Below are 24,250 nucleotides of genomic sequence, written 5' to 3'. Positions count from 1 at the left end.
CACCACAAGGCTGTGTGCTTAGCCCCCCGCTCTACTCGCTTTACGCTTATGACTGTGTGGCTAAGCACAGCCCCGAAGCCACATTTAAGGTTGCTGACGACACCACTGGCGTAGGCTGAATCAAGGGTGGTGATGAATCAGCATACAGGAGGGAGGTTGAAAATCTGACTGCGTGGTGCCACAATAACAACCTCTTACTCAATGTCAGCAAGACCAAGGAGTTGATTATTGACATCAGGAGAAGGAAATCAGATGTCCATGAACCAGTCCTCATCAGAGGATCAGAGGTGGAGAGGATCAGCAACTTTAAATTCTTGGGTGTTAACATTTCCGAGGAACTGTTCTGGGTCCATCACACATTGCAAAGAAAGCACGTCAATACCTTTACTTTCTTAGAAGTTTGTGAAGATTCAGCATGTCCTCTAAAGTTTTGACTAACTTCTATACTGTTGGTGTGCGCTGGAGAGTATATTGACTGGTTGAATCACAACCTGGTATGGAAACACCAATGCCCTTGCATGGAAAAGTCTACAATAAGTAATGAATAAGGTCCAGTCCATTATGGGCAAAGACCTCCCCACTGTTGAGCTGTCACAAGAAAGAAGCATCCATCAACAAGGACCCCCACTATCCAGGCGATGCTTTCTTCTCACTGCTGCCATTAGTAAGAAGGTACAGGAACTTCATGACCCACACCACCAGGTACAGGAATAGTTAATACCCCTCCACCATCAGGCTCCTGAACCAGGGGGATAACTTCACTTAACTTCACTCGCCTCATCACTGAACTGTTCCCACTGAACTGAACTCACTTTCAAGGACTCTTCATCACATGTTCTTGATACTTAATGCTTCCAGCTCAACTGCTCTCCCCTGCTCCAAAGTATATATATGTCACCATATACAACTCTGAGACTCATTTTCTTGTGGGCATTCAGAGTAAATACAAGAAACACAACAGAATCAATGAAGATCTGCACCCCAACAGGGCAGACAACAACCAATGTGCAAAAAAAAAACAACAGACTGTACAAATACAAAAAGAAGAAATAATAATAACAATAATAAAGAGGAAATTGAAAGACTTTGGAATCTGAACAAGGTATATATTTGTCCCAATAGTAATATCTACAGATGGTATCATCCCAAATACACCACACAATAGCATTAAACAATTAGGACTTCAGAGTAATATCTATGTAAATCTTCAGAAAGCCACAATACTAAACACCACTAGAAAAGTCCAAAAGTTCCTCACAATTGAGAAGTAAGCATGCTTGGCTAAGCTTGTACCTCAAGTTCTACCAGCTTGAGTTGAGATAAAATAAAAAATAATAATAAATAGATAAGCATTAAATATCAAGAGTCCTTGAAAGTGAGTTCAGTTCAGTGATGAGGGGAGTGAGGCAGCACTCAGCCAAATTTTCATCCTCCCTCCTGACTTGGCCACCACTGCTGACCCACCGACTGAGAGTGTGGTGGTTAAGGGTTGAAACACTCTGTGAAGGTTGGGCACCACCTGTCGACATCTGCTCCTGGCCAGGGGTAACAGTTACCTCAACAGGGAACTCTAGAGATGCAAGCGATAATAAATTTACTTTGAACTTTGAAAACTGCTCTCAATACTCCAAATAGAGTCTGATGAATGCTCCACAAAGACTCAGCATTTCATCCTTGCTTTTAATAGTCTAGTAATGAATGCTAAATGAATCTTGAACCAGAAATCTTTCTACACTTGCCATTTGTGAATTGTCTCCCCATTTCAAAATAGTCTAAACTTTTATTCCTTCCATCAAAGTGCAAGGCAGCCAACTTGATTGGTACCCCTTCCACAAGCATCCAATCATTCCACCATTGAAGAATAGTTGCACCAGTGTGTACTAGCTACTAGATGCACGCAATAACACATCAAAGTTCCCAAGGCAGCAACTTCCAGACCCACAACCACTACCATCTAGAAGGACAAGAACAGCAGACACCTGGGAACACCACCACTTGGAAATCCCATCCAAGTCACTCACCATCCGGACTTGGAAACATTCATTGTCAAAATCATGGAATTCCCTCCCTAACAATACTGTGGGTGTACCTACATTTCAGGGACTGAAGCGGTTCGAGAAGGCAGATCATCATCAGCTTCTCAATGGCAACTGGAGATGGGCAATAAATGCTGGCAACACCCACATCCCGTCAATGAATTTAAAAAATGACCATACATTTCCCTATATTCTATTTCATCTGCCATTTCTTTGTCCAAGACCTTCTGCAGGCTCCCTGCTTCCTCAACACTACCTGCTCCCTCAACTATCTTCGTATTATCCACAAATTTGACCACAAAGCCATCAATTCTGGCATCCAGATCATTAGCATATAATATGAAAGGTTATGGTCCCAACGGGGACCCCTGCGGAACTCCATTAGTCATTGGCAGCCATCGTCAAAAGGCCTTCTGAATCTTAACTCTCTGTTTTTTGTCAGTTGGCCAGTCCACACTGGGAGGTGTTGACAGGTTATAACTTGTAAGGCAGTCCCTTGTGATCAAGGATCAAGCATGCAAGGTACCTGTGTGTGAATTTGTTTACACCAGCAAAAACTAAGAGGTTTTACACTTCAACCTGTAATAGGCCCCTCCGGCCCTTCAAGCCATGCTGCCCAGCAATCCCCCCATTTAACCCTAGCCTAATCAAGGGACATTGTACAATGACCAATTAACCTTCCAACTGGTACGTCTTCAGACTGTGGGAGGAAACTGGAGCACCTGAAAGAAACCCACGCAGTCACGGGGGGATTGTACTAACTCCGTACAGACAGTGGCGGTGGTGAATGCAGAGACCATTTTATCTCCTCAGAACGTCACGCACGCTAAACCACTTCCTGGTATTGGTCAAATCCCTCTTTGAAGGTTCTTGCCGGATTATTTTTCTCCGACAGCCTTTCACCAGATCTCAACAGCTCACCGTGCAGAATAAAATTCGCCCCCTTAACCCCCACCTCTGACTCTTCTGTTGACCATTCGTGATTCACCGGTACAGCGGACAACTTCTACTTACCTGCTCAGTTAAAACTTAGCTGTTTGGAGCATGGTGCTGAACCACCACTAAACCTGCCAACAGGAATGGGTCTCTCTGGGTTAAGGAATACTGAGGGTGATTGCATCAGGACTGGCCAATCACAGTCTTACGCAGAGAGATTGGAGAGATTGGGCTTGTACACACTGGAATTGAGGAGATTGAGAGGGAATCTGATTGAAACGTTTAAGATAATTAAAGGATTTGATAGGATTGAGGCAGGAAATATGTTCCAGATGTTGGGAGAGTCCAGAACCAGAGGGCATGGATTGAGAATAAGAGGTCAGTTATTTAAAACGGAGTTGAGGAAGAGCTTCTTCTCCCAGAGAGTTGTGGGGGTCTGGAATGCACTGCCTCGGAAGACGGTGGAGGCCAATTCTCTGGATGCTTTCAAGAAGGAGCTAGATAGGTATCTTATGGATAGGGGAATCAAGGGATATGGGGACAAGGCAGGGACTGGGTATTGATAGTGAATGATCAGCCATGATCTCAGAATGGCGGTGCAGACTCGAGGGGCCAAATGGTCTATTGTCACAGTTTGACGTTGGCAGGCAGAGGCCATTTTGGACAGCACTCCGAGGTGGGCCCTCGATCGAACAATCTGGTCCATCCCGTATACCCACTCTGAGGCCCTGCAAATACCCCTCAAGGGCACATTCTCTCAGTAATGCCTGCACTGAGTTCACCAACACTTCCTACTAGCTTCACAACCAGGAAGCTTCCAGAGATCAAAGCCATACTTTCCTCTTTCCCCCTTTGTACCTCATTCCTGCCAGATTACACCCCTAAACACAAGAGGTTCTGCAGATGCTGGAAAACAAGAGCAGCACACAAAATGCTGGAGGATCTCAGCATTTATCTAATGGACCGGACCAAAGAGGTGGCATCTTAGGCCGAGGCTCTTCAACGGGACTGGCCAGAAATGGAGGGGCTTGGCCCAAAGTATCAACTCTTTAATGTCTGACCTGCTGAGTTCCTCCAGCATTTTGTGTGTGTTATTCCAGATTATGTTTTTTTACCCTTGGACATCACCCAATAGAAGGAAGGAAGGAAAGAATAGGATGGCGAAGTAAGAGAACCTGGGATGTGGCGAGAGGTGATGAATTTAGTCAAGAAGGAAAAGGGAGAGTATGCAAAGCTCAGGAAGCTAGAATCAAGCAGAGCCCTTGAGGATTGTGTAAAAAAAAACCCAGGGAAAAGCTCAGCAATGGAATTAGGAAAGCCAGGATAGGCCATGAAATATCCTTGGCAAATCACATTATAGAGAATCCCAAGGCATTCTGTACATACATCGAGAGCAAGAGGATAACAGAGAGGGTAGGACCACCCAAAGTTAAAGGGGGAAGCATTTGCATAGAGGTGGAGGATGTGGGCAAGGCCCTTATTGAGTACTTTACATCAGTATTTACCAAGAAGAAGGATGTGGAGGATAGGGAGATCAGTGCTGAGTGTATTGGTATGCTAGGGCAGTTTGAGACAAGGGAGGAAGTTGTGTTGGGACTCTTCAAGAGAATGAATGTGGATGTCACCAGGGATTGATGGGATAGAACCCCAATTATTGAGAGAGGTGAGAGAATGATCAATATCTTCGTGTCCTCTTTAGTCACCAGAAAGGTCCTGGAGGACCGGCGAGTAGCTAATGTCCCATTATTCAAGAAGGGAATGAGGGATAATCCTGGAAACTTCCATCCAGTCAGTCTCAAGTCAGTGGTAGGGAAGTTACTGCAGAGAATTCTGAGGGGTAGGATTTATGAGCATTTGGAAATCCATGGTGAATTGGCTGTTTGGATTCAGACCTAGCTGGTCCATAGAAGACAGGTGGTAGTGGTCAAAGAGACTTATTCTAGCTGGAGATCTGTGATTCGTGGTGTTCCGTAGGCATTTGTGCTGGGACTCAGCTGTTCATAATGTAACCTGGATGAAAATGTAGGTGGGTGGGTTAATAGGTTTGCAGGTAATAGGAAGATTACCTTGGACATTGTAGAAGACTGACAAAGAATACAGTGGAATATAGATCAGTTGCAGATATGGGCAGAGAAGTGACGGATGGAGTTTAACCTGGCCGAATGTGAAGTGTTGCAACTTGGTAAAGTAATTGCAAGGAGACAGTACACTATTAAGGGCAAGACCCTTAACAGTGTTGATGAGCAGAGGGATCTTGGGGTTCAAGTTCACTGCTATCTGAGAGCGGCTTCACAGGTTGATACAGTGGTTAATAAATCACATAGCATGCTTGCTTTTATTTAAAAGTTTTCAAAAGTCAGGAAGTTATGTTACAGCTTTATAAAACTACAGTTATGCCACATTTGGAGTACTGACATAAATTTTCTGGTCACCCCATTATAGGAGGGATGTCGATCATTTGGAGAGCGTGCAGAAGAGGTTTACCAGCATGTTGCCTGGTTTAGAGTGCGTGTGCTATGATGAGAGGCTGGACAAACTTGAGACAGTATCTCTTCCCCAGGGTTGAAATGTCCAATACCAGAGGGCATTCATTTAAAGAGAGAGGGGGTAATTTGAAAGGAGATGTGAGGAGTAAGATAAAAGATAAGCTAGCCAATAATACCAAAATGGATAATAAAAGATTTTATCAGATTCACAGAGTAAAAGAGAGTTGGGGATAGATACCGAACCGCTGGAAATTACACTGTAGAGGTAGTCAAGGGGTAAAAGAAATTTAATAAGTCGTATGTGTCAGTCTTCACTGTGGAAGACAGTAGAAGAATGCCAGAAATTTCAAGACTGTTAGGGTGCTGAGTTAAGTATAGTTGCTATTACTAAGAAGAAGGTGCTTGGGAAACTGAAAGGTCTACAGTTAGACCTGGACCAAATGGTTTGCACCTCGAGGTTCTGAAAGAGGTGACTGAAGATTGTGGAAGCATTAATAATGAATTTTCTGTAATCAATAGATTCTGGCATGGTTCTGGAGGATTGGATGCCGTTCCATTCTTCGAGAAGGGATAGAGGCAGAGGAAAGGAAATTAAAGGCCAGTTAGACTGACTTCAGTGGTTGGGAAGGTACTGGAGTTGGTTATTAAGGATATGGTTTCAGGGTACTTGGAGGTACATGATAAAATAGGCCATAGTCAGCATGGTTTCCTTAAGGGAAATCTTGCCCGACAAAGCTATTGGAATTCTTTGAGGAAATAACAAGCATGATAGACAAAGGAGAATCGGTGGATGTTGTTTACGTGGATTTTCAGAAGGTTTTTGATAAGGTGCCTCACACGAAGCTCCTTATCAAGAGCCCAGGGTATTACGGGAAATATATGAGCATGATTAAGCAATGGCTGATTGGCAGAAGGCAAAGAGTAGGAGTAAAGGGAGCCTTTTCTGATTGGCTGCTGGTGACTGGTGTTCCGCAGGAGTCTGTGTTGTCATTTTATGTTATATGCCAATGATTTGGATGACAAAATTGATGGCTTTGTTTGTGTATGATACACAGATTGGTGGGGGGGGGGGCAGGAAGTGTTGAGGAAGCAGGGAGACTACAGACGGATTAGACAGATTAGGAGAATGGGCGAAGAAGTGGCAGATGGAATACAGTGTCAGGAAGCGTGTGGTCATGCACTTTGGTAGAAGAAATAAAAGCGTAGACTATTTTCTAAATGTGGAGAAAATTCCTTGAAGTTTAATTTTCAGGTTGAGTCATTGGTGAGGAAGGCAAATGCAACGTTAGCATTTATTTCAAAAGAACTATAATATAAAATCAAGGATGTAATACTGAGGTTTTATAAGGAACTGGTGAAGCCTCACTTGGAGTTTTATGAGCAGTTTTGGGCTCCTTATTTAAGAACGGATGTGCTGACATGTGAGAGAGTTCAGAGGAGGTTCACGAGAGTGATTCTGGAAATGAAAGGCTTACTGTATCAGGAGCAATTAATGGCTCTGAGCCTTTACTCGCTGAAATTTAGAAAAACAGTGGGGGAGTGATCTTATTCAAACATTGTATGTTCAAAGGTCTACATAGAGGATTGTGGAGAGGGTGCTTGCTATGGTGGGGGAGTCTAGGACTAGAGGGTACAGCTTCAGAATAGAGGGACATCCATTTAGAACAGTGATGAGAATGAATTTCTTTAGCCAGTGAGCAGCGAATCTGTGGAATTCATTGCAACAGGTGGCTCTGAAAGCCAGGTCATTGGGTGAATTTAAGGCAAAAGTTGCTAGGTTCTTGATTAGTCAGGACGTGAAAGGTTACGGGAAGAAGGCTGGAGAATGGGGTTGCGAGGGAAGTGGGTTAGCCACGATTCTGCACCTATGCCTAATGGAACCCTCTCACCTTTAATAGATGCCCTATGGTATTAGACATTTCAACCTGGGGAAATGATAATGGCTGCCTACTCCAGCTTTGCCTTGCATTATTTCATAAACCTCTGCAGTATACTGGACAGTGTCGGGGAAGTGGGCAGTGAAAATGATGACTGAGAAGGTGCTCAGGAAGCTTAATGGTCTGAGGGTGGATAAATCTCCTGGACCTGATGGAATGGGCTCTTGGGTTCTAAAGGAAGTAGCTGGAGAGATTGCGGAGGCATTAACGATGATCGTTCAAGAATCGATAGATTCTGGCATTGTACCGGATGACTGGAAAACTGCAAATGTTACTCCGCTATTTAAGAAGGGTGGGAGGCAGCAGAAAGGAAACTATAGACCTGTTAGCCTGACATCAGTGGCTGGGAAGATGTTGGAATTGATCATTAGGGATGAGATTACTGAGTACCTGGAGGCACATGATGAGCTAGGCCAAAGCCAGCATGGTTTCCTGAAAGGAAAATCTTGCCTGCCAAACCTACTGCAATTCTTTGAGGAAGTTATAAGCAGGGTAGACAAAGGAGATACAGTAGACGTGGTGTACTTGGATTTTCAGAAGGCCTTTGACAAGGTGCCGCACATGAGGCTGCTTTGCAAGGTAAGAACCTATGAAATTACAGGGGAGTTACTAGGATAGGTGGAGCATTGGCTGGTTGGCAAAAAACAGAGATTGGGAATAAAGAGATCCTATTCTGGCTGGCTGCCAGTTATTAGTAGAGTTCCATTGGGGTTGGGGTTGGGACTGCTGCTTTTTACAGTGTATATCAATGATTTGGACTATGGTATTAATGGATTTGTGGCTAAATTTACCAATGATACAAAGATAGGTGGAGGAGCGGGTAATGTTAAGGAAACAGAGAGTCTGCAGAGAGTCTTAGATAGTTTAGGGGAATGGGCAAAGAAGTGGCAAATGAAATACAATGTTGGAAAATGTATGGTCATGCACTTTGGTGGAAGAAATAAACAAGCAGACAATTATTTAGATGGTGAGAGAATTCAAAATGCAGAGGTACAAAAGGACGTGGAAGTCCTTGTGCAAGATACCCTAAAGGTTAACCTCCAGGTTGAGTCTGTTGTGAAGAAGGTGAATGCAATGTTGGCATTCATTTCTAGAGATATAGAATATAAGAGCAGGGATGTGATGTCGAGGCTCTTGTGAGACCACACTTGGGAGTAATGTGTGCAGTTTTGGTCTCCTTATTTTAGAAAGGATGTACTGACATTGGAGAGAGTTCAGAGAAGATTCACAAGAACAATTCCAGAAATGAAAGGATTACCATATGAGGAATGTCTGGCGGCTTTTGGGCTGTAATCCCTGGAGTTCAGGAGAATGAGGGGGGGATCTCATAGAAACATTCCGAATGTTAAAAGGTCTGAACAGATTAGATATGGCAAAGTTATTTCCCACGGCAGGGGACCCTAGGACAAGAGGGCATGACTTCAGGATTGAAGGCCATCCTTTTAGAACTGAGAAGCAGAGAAATTACTTTAGTTGGAGGGTGGTAAATCTGTGGAATTTGTTGCCACGAGTGGCTGTGGAGGCCAAGTCATTGGCTGTAATTAAGGCAGAGATAGATAGGGTCTTGATTAGCCGGGGCATCAAAGAGTATGGGGAGAAGGCAGGGGAGTGAGGATGACGGGAAGAATTGGATCAGTCCATGATTGAATAGTGGCGCAAACTCGATGGGCTGAATGGCCTACTTCTGCTCCTATAACTTATAGTCTTATGGTCACATTGAGACTAAACGCTTCTTGAAGCCAGCAGAACACTCAATAAACAACACTAGTGTCATGCCATCATTGAAAGCATTCACCAGGCCAATGGAGATACAGTCAGTGAGACACGGAGTTGGGGAGATGGAGTACTGAGGGATGGTGTGAGGGAGTTGGATTAACATCAGTGGGGATACAGTCTGTGACACAGGGTGCTGGGGGAGATGAGGTACTGAGAGATAGTGTGGGGGAGCTAGATTAATGTCAGTGGAGATACAGTCAGTGATGCTGGGCAATGGGGGAAATGGAGTTCTGAGGGATTATGTGAGGGAGTTGGATTAGTGCAGTCAGTGACACAGGGCACTGGGGTAGAGGAGTCACTAAGGGTTGGTATGAGGGAGCTGGTTTAATGCTAGAAGGGATACAGACAGCAACCTGGTGCTGGGGGAGAGATGTCACCAAGGGATGGTGTGAGGGATCTAGATTAATGTCAGTGGGGATACAGTCAGTGACCTGGTGCTGGGGGAGAGGGAATACTGAGGGGTGGTGTGAGGGAGCTGGATTAATGTCAGTGGGAATACAGACAGAGAACTCTTATTCCCCATTAGTTCTCCCTTCACTACCATCAGCCCCAGATTCTAACATTCACGACATTCATGCAGGTCCTATGTACTTACCCCACTTTGGGAATGGGGTCAATACCGGTGGAAACACAAGCAAATTTCACACAGGCAGATGAAGTCAGGGCAGAATTTCTACTCCCTGTGCTTCACTGCCTGGCTCATTGGGGTCCAGTTGTTCTGGGTCCCCTTCTAGGAGTCCAAGCAAACTTGGAACCTGTCCCAGCATTTTGATTATTGGCATTGGCTTATCATTGTTATCTGTGCCAAGCACAGTGAAAAGCTCGTCTTGCATACCGTTTACATGGATCAAAACACATTGCACAGTGTAAAGAGCTAGATTAAGGTAAAAGGATAAAAATGCAGAATAAAGTGTAAACATACTGTGAAAGTGCAGTGCAGCTAAACAATAAAGTGCAAGATCAGAACAATCGTGAGGTCAAACGCCCATCTTATCGTGCAAGGGAGCCTTTCGATAGTCGTATAACAGCAGGGTAGAAGTCTGAAGGATTTTCACATTTCAGGTTTTTGTAACTTCTGCCCAATGGAAGAGGGAAGAAGAGAGAACTCTGCAGTGGGTGTAATCTTTCTCTGTGGCTACTTTACTGAGAAGTGTGGAGAGAGTCCACAGAAGGGAGAGATTTCTGTGACAACATAGTTGTACTCACTACATGTACTTAATACAAGATGTATAAGGTATACAACAGGTTTAGTCATCAAAAGAATGGACAGTCAGAGACCTTTTTTTCCCAGGGCACAAATCTCTAACGTCAAATGCTGTTGTGGTGGACCAAACAGTAACGCAGAGCTTGAATTGCTCCATCCTTTCCCGAGCTGTTCCACAACCTTGAGATCTGAGGGAACAAGAGTGTGGTGGGTTGGAATCATCTCTCAGCAGCAGAGTCAGGGTCACAGGGAGATACAGCAGCAATTTTCAGGTATTTGGAGGAACGTATGGGGGGTAAGATTTTTTACCTCTGATCAGAGAGTGGTAGGAGCATGGAACATGCTGCCAGAGGAGGTACAGAGACAGATACTTTAGGGATAAGAAACTCTTAGATAGGCACATGGATGATAGGAAAGGAGGGAAGGGCTACATTGATCTTAGAGTAGGTTACAAGGTTAGCACAATATTGTCCTGCACTGTTCTATGTTCCTAATAGAGAGGACGATGATGAAAACTTACATTAAATTCACTTCTAATTTCATTAATGTTTTGACACTCCCCACGACGATTCCCATCCCCGATGAGTGGTGCAGGCATTTCCTCAGTACTTCATCCTGGGTACAATAGTAAACTGGTTCAATTACCAGGCCTAACCAGATGCCAGAGCTGTGTTGATCTAGGGGCCAAGAGTTCAAATCCCACCACAGCAGCTAGGGAATTCCGATTCAAATAATGACCCACATCTGGAATAAAAATCACTGATGGTAACCATTAAAGACCGATTGTCATAAAATGCAGCTGGCCCACTATGTTCTTCATAGAAATAAGTAGATATGTGACTCCAGACTCACTGGTTTGGAATTCTAATCACCTACTGAAATGAGCAGGGCAGTCGGTGGCAAATATAGAGGGAGAATAATTCTCAACTGCATCTAGTAACAGGGAAACAAAAGGCCACTCCTTGAACATCAGTCGGGACGCCATGGGGATCATCATTGTTTCCGACTGATTCCAACTTCTCACTCTCAGTTTTAAATAATTTATAATTTTACTATTTTGCATGCCCTCTCCTTACCACTGCCACCGCCCCCTTGCACCCCAACTGGCTCGTGTTGTAGCCTGTTCCAGAATCAGCTAAGATCTCTGTGAGATCTTCCAGTGTTGGTCCTTGCAATCTCCCATTTCTCATTGATGCCTTCAGATACCAAACGCCCCAGGTCTGGGAGCCCCTGCCTCAGTCTTTCACTTTCAATCTTTACCATACTTCCTGGAACAAAGCTCCTATACCATCTGTCCTAACATCTGTACGACTGTCAATACCCTTAATGCTCCTGCGGCTGTTTAGGAAAACTGCTAAACACAAGAGATTCTGCAGATGCTGGAAATCCAGAGCAACACACTCAAAATGCTGGAGGAACACAGCTGGTCAGGTAGCATCTACGGAGGGGGATAAATAGTCGACATTTTGGGCCAAGACCCCTTATCGGGATGAGGATCAGAAAGATGCGATTTCACATTTGGCAAAGAGTTTTTGATTAATTGGGCCAAAGGGCACTCTGAGCCATAACAGTACCACATACAGTAAACGCAAGCTGTTGTCGTTGTGGACCAGACAGTGGTACAGAGGTTGAATTTTTCCATTCTTTCCCGAGGTGTTCCACAATCCCGAGACCAACCCCAAAGGAACAAGAGTGTGGTGGGTAGCAGAGTCAGGGTCACAGGGAGATACAGCGCTAAGGTGGCAAGCGAGGAAAGGAAGGGACTAATGTACTGCCACAGAGTGAGACTGCACGACACAGGCCCTTCAGCCCACAGAATCCATGCTGTTGACCATCTGTTTACACTGATCCCCTTTTATTTTCTTCACGTTCCCATTAATACTCCCAAACTAAATTCTAACACACACACACACACACACACACACACACACACACACACACACCCCTTACTTCAATTCACAGCAGCCAATTAACCCATCAATGCCACATGTCCTTCAGACTTAGGAGAAAACCGGAGCACCGGAGGGAAACCTGCACCGTTACTTGGAGAGCGTGCAAACTCCACGCAGACAGCACCCAAAGATCAAGCCCGGGTTGATGGATTTATAAACCAGTGGCTCTCCCCAGTGCACCAGTGCAATCCCTGGTTACTGTCCAGGCACTTGACTTGAGTGCAGACATTCAGACAAAGAACATCCAGGCTAATGGAGCCTGCCCAGACGTTCAGGTAAAGAACGTCTGTTCTCTCTCAACACCTTAGTTCCACACAAGAGCCCGGCCACACACGCTGCCTTTGCATTAGGCTGGAAGTCAAACAATACATCTTAATGGTCTTAAATTAGGCCCTGGTGAATTTACCTTTTAATCTGACACTGGAGTAAACCTCTGCGGACTTTCTGTGGAGCAAGTTCTTGATTTCTGTCACAGTGCAAAACACTTCCTGATTCCACAACTTTGTCTAACCTGAAGAGTTTGCCGAACGGATTTGAGAGGAAAAGATTTCTCCATATCCAGCCTGTAAATCCTTAAAAAGACCGGCTTGAGATCAAAATCCCATCTTCAATACTCCAAGTGTCCAGATAATACAAAATGTTTTCATAGCTAAGCTCTACCACTGCAATAAATCTGCATGGTCACACTCCCAGGTATAAATCCTTTCTAATGTACTATAATATGGCCAAAGCTCTGCACAAGAGAAGCACAAGCACAGTTCCTTTGTGATTAATTACCCTCTTGCGTAGAGCAAACTAATGGAACTTATTATTGTGGTTACCTCATTAATGAAGCCACAAAGTTTGAAAAAAAAAGCAATGTTCTACAAACACTGTGCAAGAGAGACTCAGCGTTTGATGTGGCTGTCTGCTGGGTTCCCACCAGACTCTGGCAGGTGTTCTCGGAGAGTTCTGGCGCACTGCTGTAACATTCCAAAGCTCCTGCACAATAAATCCCTTCTCCCTCGGCCACGGTGCCGACTAGCATTTGGGAGAAGTGGTTCTGAACGAAAGGACGACTCGGTGTTTCCCAGACGCAGCCCAGTTGAGTGCACGGCAAGATCCCACCAATGCACAGATTTTAACGAGGGGCTGTCGGCGGCAAAGCTGGTGCGGCCACTTGTCTCGAAGCACCCGTCGGCCCAGGTTCGATCTTGACCTCCGTCCGTATCTGTGCAGAGTGTGCACAGGCTTCCTCTGAGTGATGCGGTCCAGATCCCAGGCCAACAAGGTGATGTACAGTTGTTGGTTGTCCCTAGTATGTAGGGGGGAGGGGTAGAATCTGAGGGGGCAATAAAATGAGATTGGTGTAGGGGAGTGTAGATGGGAAGTTAGTGGCAAGTGGACACTGGGCCAGAAGGCCTGTTCCTGGGTCATGTCACTCTGGGTGGTCAGTGGGCGGTGTGGACACTGAGCCAGAAGGCCCATTCCTGTGTGGTGCGACTCTTTACAAACAAGTATTATGGGCAGGGAGAGTGGAGGCCGGCAGGATGTCCTTAACTGGCCTTAAAGTTGGGACATGGCCCCGTGGGCACCTGAAGGGAAGACGAGAGCTTGGTCACGAGAGAGATGGCACTGCCAATGTCAGGTTTTCACCACAGGCATCATGCCGCCTTCCAACTTAGTGGTGTTACATTGATGAACAGATTCACAGTTCAAATCCAGCCACAAATCCCGGGGCCCACACTCCAGAGCCGTACAGTAATGAGGCAGTGAAATGGTTAAATTCTGCTCCAGACTAAACTCACTTTACCTCTGCTAATCAGTCAGATGATATTGTTAATCAGTATCCAATGACACCTATTGTACAGGGTACATACAAAGGAGAGAGGATTGAATTGGGTTTGACTGCAACATCCCCCCTGGCAGAACAGCAGCCTTGGTTTGCTGTTAATAGAAGTGGCAGAAGCATTGCCTTTGGCGAGGTACATGAAGGAGGAGGTATTTTTATCCCACACTTTGGGAGAGTAGCAGAGAAGTGTATCAGAGACAGAGTTAGAAAACAGACCCCTGAGGCACAATCCAAACTGGCCATTAATGCTCGTTTACACTAAAATGTACAATGGGCATCTGGTAGTCTCGAGAGACCATGGATTTGTGCCTTGGAAGGTTTCTAGGGCGCGGGCCTGGGCAGGGTTGTATGGGAGACCAGCAGTTGCCCATGCTGCAAGTCTCCCCTTGGCAGGGTCGTTGCAGAGCAATGTGTGTGTGGTTAAGTGCCTTGCTCAAGGATATCACACACTGCCTTAGCTGAGGTTCGAACTAGCGACCTTCAGATCATTAGGCCAAAGCCTTAACCACACGCCAACACACAAACCCGCACAAAATGCTGGAAGAACTCAGGCAGCATCTATGGAGCGGAAGAAACAGTTGACATTTTGGGCTGAGAACCTTCCTCAGAGCATCGACTGTTATTTCCTCTCCATACCTGCTGCTCGATCTTCTGAGTTCCTCCAGCACTGTGTGTGTGTGTGTGTGTGTGTGTGTGTTAGAATTTAGTGGGGGAGTATTAATGGGAACGTGAAGAAAATAAAAGGGGATCAGTGTAAACAGATGGTCAACAGCATGGATTCTGTGGGCTGAAGGGCCTGTTTCGTGCTGCCTCACTCTGTGGCAGTACATTAGTCCCTTCCTTTCCTCGCTTGCCACCTTAGCGCTGTATCTCCCTGTGACCCTGGCTCTGCCACCCACCACACTCTTGTTCCTTCGGGGTTGGTCTCGGGATTGTGGAACACCTCGGGAAAGGATGGAAAAATTCAACCTCTGTACCACTGTCTGGTCCACAACGACAACAGCTTGCGTTTACTGTATGTGGTACTGTTATGGCTCAGAGTGCCCTTTGGCCTAATTAATCAAAAACTCTTTGCCAAATGTGAAATCGCATCTTTCTGATCCTCATTCCGATAAGGGGTCTTGGCCCGAAATGTCGACTATTTATCCCCCTCCGTAGATGCTACCTGACCAACTGTGTTCCCCCAGCATTTTGAGTGCGCGCACTCTGCAAACAACAGAAAATTTGCAGATGCTGGAAATCCAAGCAACACACACAAGCTGCTGGTGGAACTCAGCAGGCCAGGCAGAGTTCAGCTCAGCCCTGCCTGCCCTGCTGAGTTCCTCCGGCACTTTGTGCTTTGTGTGTGTTGCTCTGGATTTCCAGCATCTGCAGAATCTCCTGAGTTTGTGTTTCCCGTTTAAATCACTCAACTTAATTTGTCTACCTGCACTGAACTTATTCTGTAGTTACTACATGATATTCTGCATTGTTTTCTTTGTACTTTTGGATGGAATGATTTGCCTGGATGGTGCATAAACAGAAAAATTCTCATCGCATCATAGTACACATGAAAATAATAAGCCAGTTTCAAAAAGAAACAGGACTTTGAACACCAAATCCCGATCAGGAAGGTGTGAACGTAACACGAGGGCAAAGTACTCAGAAACAAAGTTCAAACAATGAAAGCTCCCTCCTATGATTTATAAATAGGAAAAGATTACAGAGCAAAATGGAAGAAATTAGATAAATACTTTATTGGTCCCAAAGGAAATTACAGTGTCACAGATATAAATGTTAGAAGTAAGAAAGAATAAAAAATGTTACTTCAAACAGTCTAACAGGAGGGGGTCATCACTTCCCCGGCTATAGGTTGACTCATTATAGAATTAATGGCCGAGGGTAAGAATGACCTCATATAACGCTCTTTGGAACAGCAAAGTTGTCTTAGTCTATTACTAAAAGTGCTCCTCTGTTCAGCCGAGGTATCATGCAGAGGGTGAGAAACATTGTTCAGAATTGCCAGGACTTTCCATGGGGCCCTTTGTTCTATCACAGCCTCCAATGTGTCCAGGTTGACTTTTATATCAGCAATCCTTTCTAATCAGTTTATTACATTGTAGAATAAGAAAATGGCACAGAAATTAAACAAATATTTAATGTCTGTCTTTATGGAAGAAGACAGACAGCTTGGAATAAATGAGGAGCTGAAAGAAATTGTCACTGGACTGATGGCCTACAGACTCGCACCGTCCGATGACCTGTGTTCCAGGAGTTTGATGGAGACAGAGGTCACCTTTCAAATCTCCATAATGATTGCCACCTCTGGGAAGGTGGCAAATATGAGTGCAGCATCTAGGAAAATGAGTGAGTGTGAAAGTCGGGACTACCGAAATACTACCTGATATCAGCAGCAAGCAAAACGCAATAATCAAGAGAAAGTGGTGATGAGGCAGTCAGGAAATAACCATAGGACTGGGCAGAGACAATACAAAAGGGAAAAATTGCTTGACAAATCGGTAAGGTTAATGATCTGTTAGTGAGCAGTACTTGGAGGCTATCTGGATGTGCAGAAGCCTACCTTAAAGTGTACCGACAAAGGAGAAAGTTACTAAACACAGAGATGCCACATTGAATGTGGGATTTGGGTAAGGTACTGTCAGGAATCGAGGATGAGTTAATGTGAGTACAAGCGACTGGGAAGGTGGGTTCACTATTCACAATCGAGAGCAATGTGTCTGGGTTTGATTAATGATACCTGGGATGCATAAAGGATTCAGGTTGGCTTAAAGATGCCGGGTTTAGTGAATGGGTGAGGAGGTGGCACATGGAATGTAAATGGAAAAAAAGTGTCACTGAGAATATACCAGACAGCGAGCAACATGTTTATAGATATTTAGGGAATTGAGGAACCTAAGCGGATGGGAGCAGGGCAGTGGCGCTGAGGTCAAAGCTCAGCCTGGATCTTACTGTATGGTGGGGCAGGACAAGGGCCGAATAGCCTCCTTTTCACTTACTCCCCCCCCCCCCCAGTCCAGTTTCTTACTCCACACGCTTAATAAGAAAAGCGCAAGAGGAGATTGTGACTCACAGTCTTCACACAGACGAGGTGAACCGAGCAGTCACCTGTGTCTGTCTGTGTCAGAACGGCTGGCGCTTTGTTCCACAGAACAAGTGAGCACATCTCCAAAAAATCTTTCTACTTATGGACTCTGTGACCTTCCACCAGGCACAGGAGCTCAGACTCTTTGCTCTCACACCCTGTGAAAACGTAAATCAGGTACGCCTTTCCCACCATCTCCAACACACAGCGTGCAAATGGCCAACAGGACCAAAAGCATGGACGGTCAGACAGCATCTGGGGAGAGAGAAGCACAGTTGATGCTTCCGGTTGAAGATCCTTCTCCAGGACTAGGAACAGTCATGTGGGATAGGCTTTAAGGTGCAGAGGAAGGGGGGGAAGGGAAGGGGGGGGAAGGGTGAAAGACCAAGGCGGCAGGAAATCTCTCCCCATAGCAGAGATCTAGGAGATATCTTCTCCCAGAGAGTGGCTGAAACCTGAGGGGATGGTGGAGGCTGAGGCTCTCACAACACGCAGACTTGTTGCTAAATGGGATTAGGTTGGATACAGAGGCAACTTGAATGGGAGGGGGGGGGGCAGCAGGAGGACCGTCTCTATAAGGAGGTGTGTAATTGGGGGGGGGGGGTGATGAAAAGACAAAGGGGATAATTGAAGCCGAGAGGAGGGGTGAACCGTTTGAAGGTCCCAGCGGAAGGAATGCCTTGGAAAGCGCAACCGTCCGCCCTGAGTGGAGGGATGTTTACCGTGGCTACCTTGGGACAGTGTAGGAGACAGAGTACACACAGGTATGGCCGGGTGGGGGGCTGGTTTAGACTCTACAAGAGGTGCTCCACAAAAGCTCACCGGAAAACAGGTCCAGCAAAGGGACGTGGGACGATAGTGGGGGTGGGGGGGGGGGGAGAGGTTGTAACTGGGACAGCAGCTCGGGAAGGTGGACGGAGGGTATTGGTGGAGGTTAATAATTTGGATTAGAGTGGGCCCGTCTCTCTTATGGGAGTGACACGAAGCCGGCTGGGACTCAGACCGAACTCCCAGCCCCTTGAAGTGTGACGGGTCAGAGAAACAGTTGGCACTGTCGGGTCACCGACACTGAACCGTAAACACAGGCTTAAAACTAACACCGCCAGCAATAAACAGCGCAGAAGGTCTCGACCACGGACCACGGCGGTGGGAACCCCGATTGTGGTCGGTCAGAGGTGCTGCTGGGATTAGGTTGGATACAGAGGCAACTTGAATGGGAGGGGGGGGCAGCAGGAGGACCGTCTCTATAAGGAGGTGAGCAGCACCCAAAGATCCCACAAACAGCGAGGAGTGGCGGAGTTCCGGACCCCTCAACCTCACACCTGCCTCTGGTCGTTATGCTGTTCCTGCGACATTTTTTATGCAAGACTGTGGTTGAATGTAAGACGGCGAAGGCCACTATATAAATACAAACTGTTCCTTTGCACGTTTACAAAAGGGTGCAGGCTTTGAATTTGGATTCGCGTAGGACTGAAGAGTGAGGGTAACCTCGGATCCCCAGAGCGGTTCTCCCCGCAGGTCAGATGGACTACCTGCCGCGGTCTCGGCGGAGAGCACGATGCGAGCGCGGCCGAATCTGCGCAGGCCGGCGCCCCCCCTGCCCGCTCTAAGTCCCCCCACAACCCGAACCTTCGCAGGGAAGTGCTTCCGATCCGCATACTCCAGCTTAAGCTTCGGGGGGGGGGGGGAGGACACGTTTTACCACGGACCCTCAGTGAAGGGGTGCTGAACGCCGGAGGCACAACTCACAATAAAGGACAAAAAGTTTGCCCACGCGTGAACCTCAAGCCCTAAAATAATTGCCGAGCAAATTGATTCCCTAAAACACAATTCCCGGAACAACTTGTAAACAGTAATCTGTGGACAACAAAAAAACATTTTAACTTCGAGGATTTGGATCAAAGATCAACCTATTAAACACAAATCGTTACAAACGGACCCTGCGGGGAATTCTTCACGCTAGCGACTCCCAGACACGCGAATTTACAGTTTAAATTAATCAGCTCAAAGTAGGTAAAGCCTTCTAACCTCTTAGCTTTGACAAACTGCATCAACGTGCCCTGCAAGACCCCGGGTGTTTGATGTCCTGTTGACCGAGCTGAGGTTAGTCCGCCTCCTCTCAGAAGTTACGTTTCCCTCCACATCGCCGGTAGCTGTGGATAGGAAGCGATTCTCCTCGGGATGGTGAGCCCTCCGACTTCACGACATGTTTACTGCGACCAGATTCTGGCGAAAAGGGACGGGATCATGTTGTGAGGTGTTCCCACATAGGTGGAAGTTTGAACTGGGGCAGGGACCCAAAACGGGGGAAAAAAAATGACAGGACGGCTCAAATTTCCTATATAATCTTTACACTCAGTGGGTTCTTACAGAGATCAGAATCACGCAGGACCTCCTAAAGCACACAGGGGCATCAAGTAATGTTTAAAAACTCAACGCAGAAGAGAAATCTCCCACTAACTTAAAATAGTTACTGAAAAATCCATCGATGTCAACAAACTTTTTTAAAAAATCGAGGCTGCAAAGGATTTGGATCCAACCAACAATTAAATCGCGGGGGCTAGTAACTCACTAAAGTTCTTTTTAAAAACTTCTTGTCTCCTCTGGAGAGAATGTTGACAAAAATGAGATAATTCATTTTATTTGAACGAGATGTTGGCGGGGAGGCAGAGAGGAGCGAGTTTGTAAAATGTCCATCTGAGAAATGTTTCTTTTTCTTTGTGACATTCGACAGGGAAAATATATTATTAATGGCGATAATATCCCTCATATATTTAACAAGTCTCAGTTGGTGAAGGTATTGATGTCTTCTGTAACCATCCTGGGTCTGTTTTTTTTAATATAAAGGAATGCAATTAAATTAATGCACTCATCACTTATTAACGTGGTCTATCAGATTGCAGTCTAACAACACACAGAGCTGCACACGCCAATTCAGCTCCGTTTATTAATGTTAAGTAAAACTATTAATTGATTCTTACCGTCAGGGGCAGGGCGGAGGGGGTGCTGCTTTGTTTTCAGGCCGGCCCTGGGGGAAGCTTCACACACACAGCGGAGTGTCGGAAGTCCCGGAGCCCCGAGTCTCCGGTGAGAGTCGCCCCCGTTTCCCCGTCAGCCCCGTGGGATGAAATACTCCAGGTGAGCGGTCGCCTCACTGCCATCCCTTGCGTTGCTCGGAGTTGTCCTGTCTTGAACCAAAGCCTCCAAGCCTGAACTCCAATGCATGTTTAACACCCCAGAAAAATCATCGAGTTCTACACAGACTTCTTTCCAGAATTAAGAAATAAAAACCTAAAAAAAAACTTGGAAACGGGATGGGGGTGGGGGGGGGGGACAACCACACACTCACACACACACAAGCGGAGCGTTTCCTTGCAAAAGAGAACTTGTGGGAACCGAAGAGCGAGTTGTTATTTGCCGATGACGTGTCACAAATCCGCCCCTTCTGATACCGGGGAAAAGATGACTACATTCCATTGGTTTGGTTATTCCCAGGATCGGGGGAAACGCGAAGGGAGCCCTGTCCCGGGAGATTAAAGCGACCACACACCAGTGTGATGGGCCGGTAAGGCTCCAACAGATTGGACAGTACGGATACTTCAGATTGGAGATCCCCCCCCCCACCCCCCGTGATTACTTCTCCCTCCGGCCTTCTTTCGGATGACTGAACCGAGTCCTGTCCACTCAGTGGAAATGAGGCGAATGAACGCGTTTGTGGCAATCGCACAAAAACCGATCGGGGAGACAGCGAAGCGGGTAATGAGCGATCAAAGAATGCCCCTGCCCCTGCCACACCGGGCAGGTAACACCACCCCATGTACCCAACACTGAATTTCTGCACTATAACGTCCACCCCTGCACAGATCACCTGCACCCAACTCACCATACCTGTAACAACCCCATACAGATCACCTGTACTCAACTCACCATACCTGTAACAACCCCATACAGATCACCTGTACCCATACCTGTGACACTCTTCTGCTCAGACTGTCAGTACCCACCTCACCAACTTCAACAGCCTGGTTGTACCGATATCTGTTCACTTGTAATGTCCCAAGCCAGGATTGTCTGTTCAGTCAAACCACATATGCTCACTTCCTGCCTCCACTGGCCCCCTCTATGACTGCAGCAACTGCCAATAAAGCCCCAGGTAACTACACTGAGTTTCTGCACTGTAATGTCCATCAAGATGGAACTCCTTCCTGTAATAGACCCTATTTCTCTGTCATGCCAGATCTGTTTCCTCAGTACTTGTATCATAACCCTGTTCTACTAAGAGCTTAATAGCTGGAGCACCTCAATAATGTAATGGTTAAGTTACTAAATAGTAACCAGATTGACTTCCCACAGTACCCACCACAGTAACCATGGAGTATAAACTCAATTTTTTTTGAATAATTTAATAACAGTAAGCAGCTTGTTATTAAAACCCATCGGGTTCATTAACGTTCTTCATGGAATAAACTCTACCAGCCTTGTTCAGTATCTCTTAGTCTCTCTGTCACCCAGGACCCACCAATGTGATTGTTAATTGCCTCAGTACAGGTCCCATTTGGGACTGACCATAAACACAAGTGTGAATAAGTAAAAAAGGCATCTGAGACTTCTGTATTATCCTCTAATATGCAGCGGTTGGTAAAGGTATCTGTGGCTCCCATTTATTTATCAGATAAACCCACGTTTACAAATTATTTTTTGTTGCTCCTGCGCAAATATCACTTCACGGATGAAGCTGAGTTGAAAAGTCACTTCAGGAAAGTAAAACACATCACTCTCATTCTCAGATCTCTGCACTGGCTTCCTGTCCATCAGAGGCTTGACTTTAAAATAATTATAAAATATTATTACTGACTAATAAATCACTGAATGGTCTTGGGCTAAAATATCTCTTGCTGCATTATGAACCTTCCCGAGCTCTCTGGTCACCTGGGGCAGGTCTGCTTACCGACCCCAGGGTCAAAACTAAACATGGTGAAGCTGCTTTTGGTTACACTGCTCCACGTATCTGGAATAACCTTCCAGAGGATCTGAAGTCTGCCCCAACTTCAAGCTCTTTTAAATTGAGGCTTAAACTTTCCTTTCCGCTGCAGCTTTTAATTAGAATCTCCTGCACTGTAACTTCTATTTCTTTATTTATATGTGTGATTTCATTCTCTTTATATTGTCAGAAATTTGATGCTTAATTTTTATATCTTGTTTCATGTAAAATACTTTGAACTGCCTTGTGTTTGAAAAGAGCTATACAAATAAACTTGCCTTGCCTTACCTGTGTCATCTAATTTGCTGTGAACAAACTCGCCCACGTTTCAGACTTCACGAAACACTCATGAACGACTTTCCTCCTAATCCCTTCCATAAGTTTGGGACATCAGGAGCTCTGGCACGCCTTGCCTAATGTGCAATTCGTCAATGTGCAATTGAAAATTTTCTATTATTTTCAGCTACACCATAGTCACACACTTTCCTGTCTCTTCATCTTCGTATCCAGCACACGTCTCCAAGCCTTCAGCGTTCTCCTTCCACAACCTTATACTATCCTGACATGCTGAACCCTTTCGCACAGCACTGTATTTGTCAATGTGGAGCGGAGAGCCAGTTTGTAAATCCAGTGGGAGCAGCGGATGTTGGGAATAGTGAGGGTGGAGTGCCAGGGGTAGGGGAGCAGAGGGTGCAGACACACCCAGCCCCGAGACACTAGGCAAGGTCATTTGATTTGAAATAGTTGGTTTATTGATCATTACAGAACGTCTCTCTGATGCTTCCTGCTCCCTTCCCCTTTTCCCAACCATGATTTTCCTCCTCCCGGCTCCCTTCCCACTCTCACTCCACATTAGAGACCCATATCAGAATGGGGTTTATCATCACTCACATACATCATGAAATTTGTTTTTTTTTTGTGGCAGCAATACTGTGAAATACATAAAATTACTACAGTACTGTGCAAAAGTCCTAGGCACCCCAGTTTTATATATATGTGCCTAAGCCTTTTGCACAGTATTGTAGGTTGTGAAATTTGTTGTTTGTGGCAGCTGTGCAGTGCAATGCATTATATATACTATAAAATATATTAAAATAAATAAGTAATGCAAAAATCAAGCAAATATAGTGAGGAAGCGTTCATGGATTCAATGCGTGTTCAGAAGTCTGATGGCAGAGGGGAAGAGCTGTTCCTAAAATGTTGAGTGTATCCTTAGGCTTTTAACAGTAACGAGAATAGAGTGTGCCCTGGGTGGTGGGAATCCTTAATGATGGATGCCCTCTTTTGAGGCATCGTGTTTTGAAGGTATCCTTGATGCTGGGGGGGTGGGGGGCTCATGTCCATGATGGAGCCGTTCCTGAATCGCTGAGTGTCTGGCTTCAGGCTTCTGTACCTCCTACCTGATGGTAACAGTGAGAAAAGGGCATGCCCTAGGTGCTGGAGGTCCCTAATAATGGACACTGCCTTTCTGAGACACCGCTTCCTAAAGATGTCCTGGGTACTTTGTAGGCTAGTGCCCAAGATGGAGTTGACTAGCTTTACAACCTTCTGCAACTTCTTTCGGTCCTGTGCAGTAGCCCCTCCATACCAGGCGGTGATGCAGCCTGTCAGAATGCTCTCCATGGTACAACTATAGAAGTTTTTGAGTGTATTTGTTGACATGCCAAATCTCTTCGAACTCCTAAAGAAGTATAGGCACATGTTTATCCTTCCTTATAACTACATTGATATGTTGGGACCAGGTTAGATCCTCAGAAATCTTGACACTCAGGAACTTGAAACTGCTCACTCTCTCCACTTCTGATCCCTCTATGAGGATTGGTTTGCATTCCTTCATCTTACCCTTCCTGAAGTCCACAATCAGCTGTTTCATCTTGCTGACATTGAGTGCCAGGTTGTTGCTGTGACACCACTCCATGAGTTGGCATATCTCACTCCTGTACACCCTCTCGTCACCACCTGAGATTCTAGCAACAATGGTTATATCATCAGCAAATTTATAGATGGTATTTGACCTATGCCTAGCCAC

At 45.7% G+C, this 24,250-nt stretch overlaps 1 protein-coding gene across 2 annotated transcripts in view; it reads right to left on the bottom strand.

Annotated features, from left to right (window-relative positions):
* LOC132383153 (neurotrophin-4-like) overlaps positions 1-20,537 on the bottom strand; it is a 62,159-nt gene extending 41,622 nt beyond the window's left edge. Inside the window, exons 1-2 of one of the 2 annotated variants that reach the window (XM_059954005.1) lie at positions 20,222-20,537; positions 19,269-19,466 (exon numbers count right to left, since the gene is read on the bottom strand). The gene's annotated coding sequence lies outside the window, so the exon portion shown is untranslated. The remainder of the gene's footprint in view (positions 1-19,268; positions 19,467-20,221) is intronic. The other variant, XM_059954006.1, reaches the window with a different exon arrangement.
* Positions 20,538-24,250: the final 3,713 nt, after the last annotated feature.

The sequence above is a fragment of the Hypanus sabinus genome, chromosome 29, assembly GCF_030144855.1.
Source record: "Hypanus sabinus isolate sHypSab1 chromosome 29, sHypSab1.hap1, whole genome shotgun sequence".
NCBI classification, from domain to species: Eukaryota; Metazoa; Chordata; class Chondrichthyes; order Myliobatiformes; family Dasyatidae; genus Hypanus; species Hypanus sabinus.
Note: the sequence above shows the minus strand (reverse complement) of the source record. Positions and strands in the feature narration are given on the sequence as shown.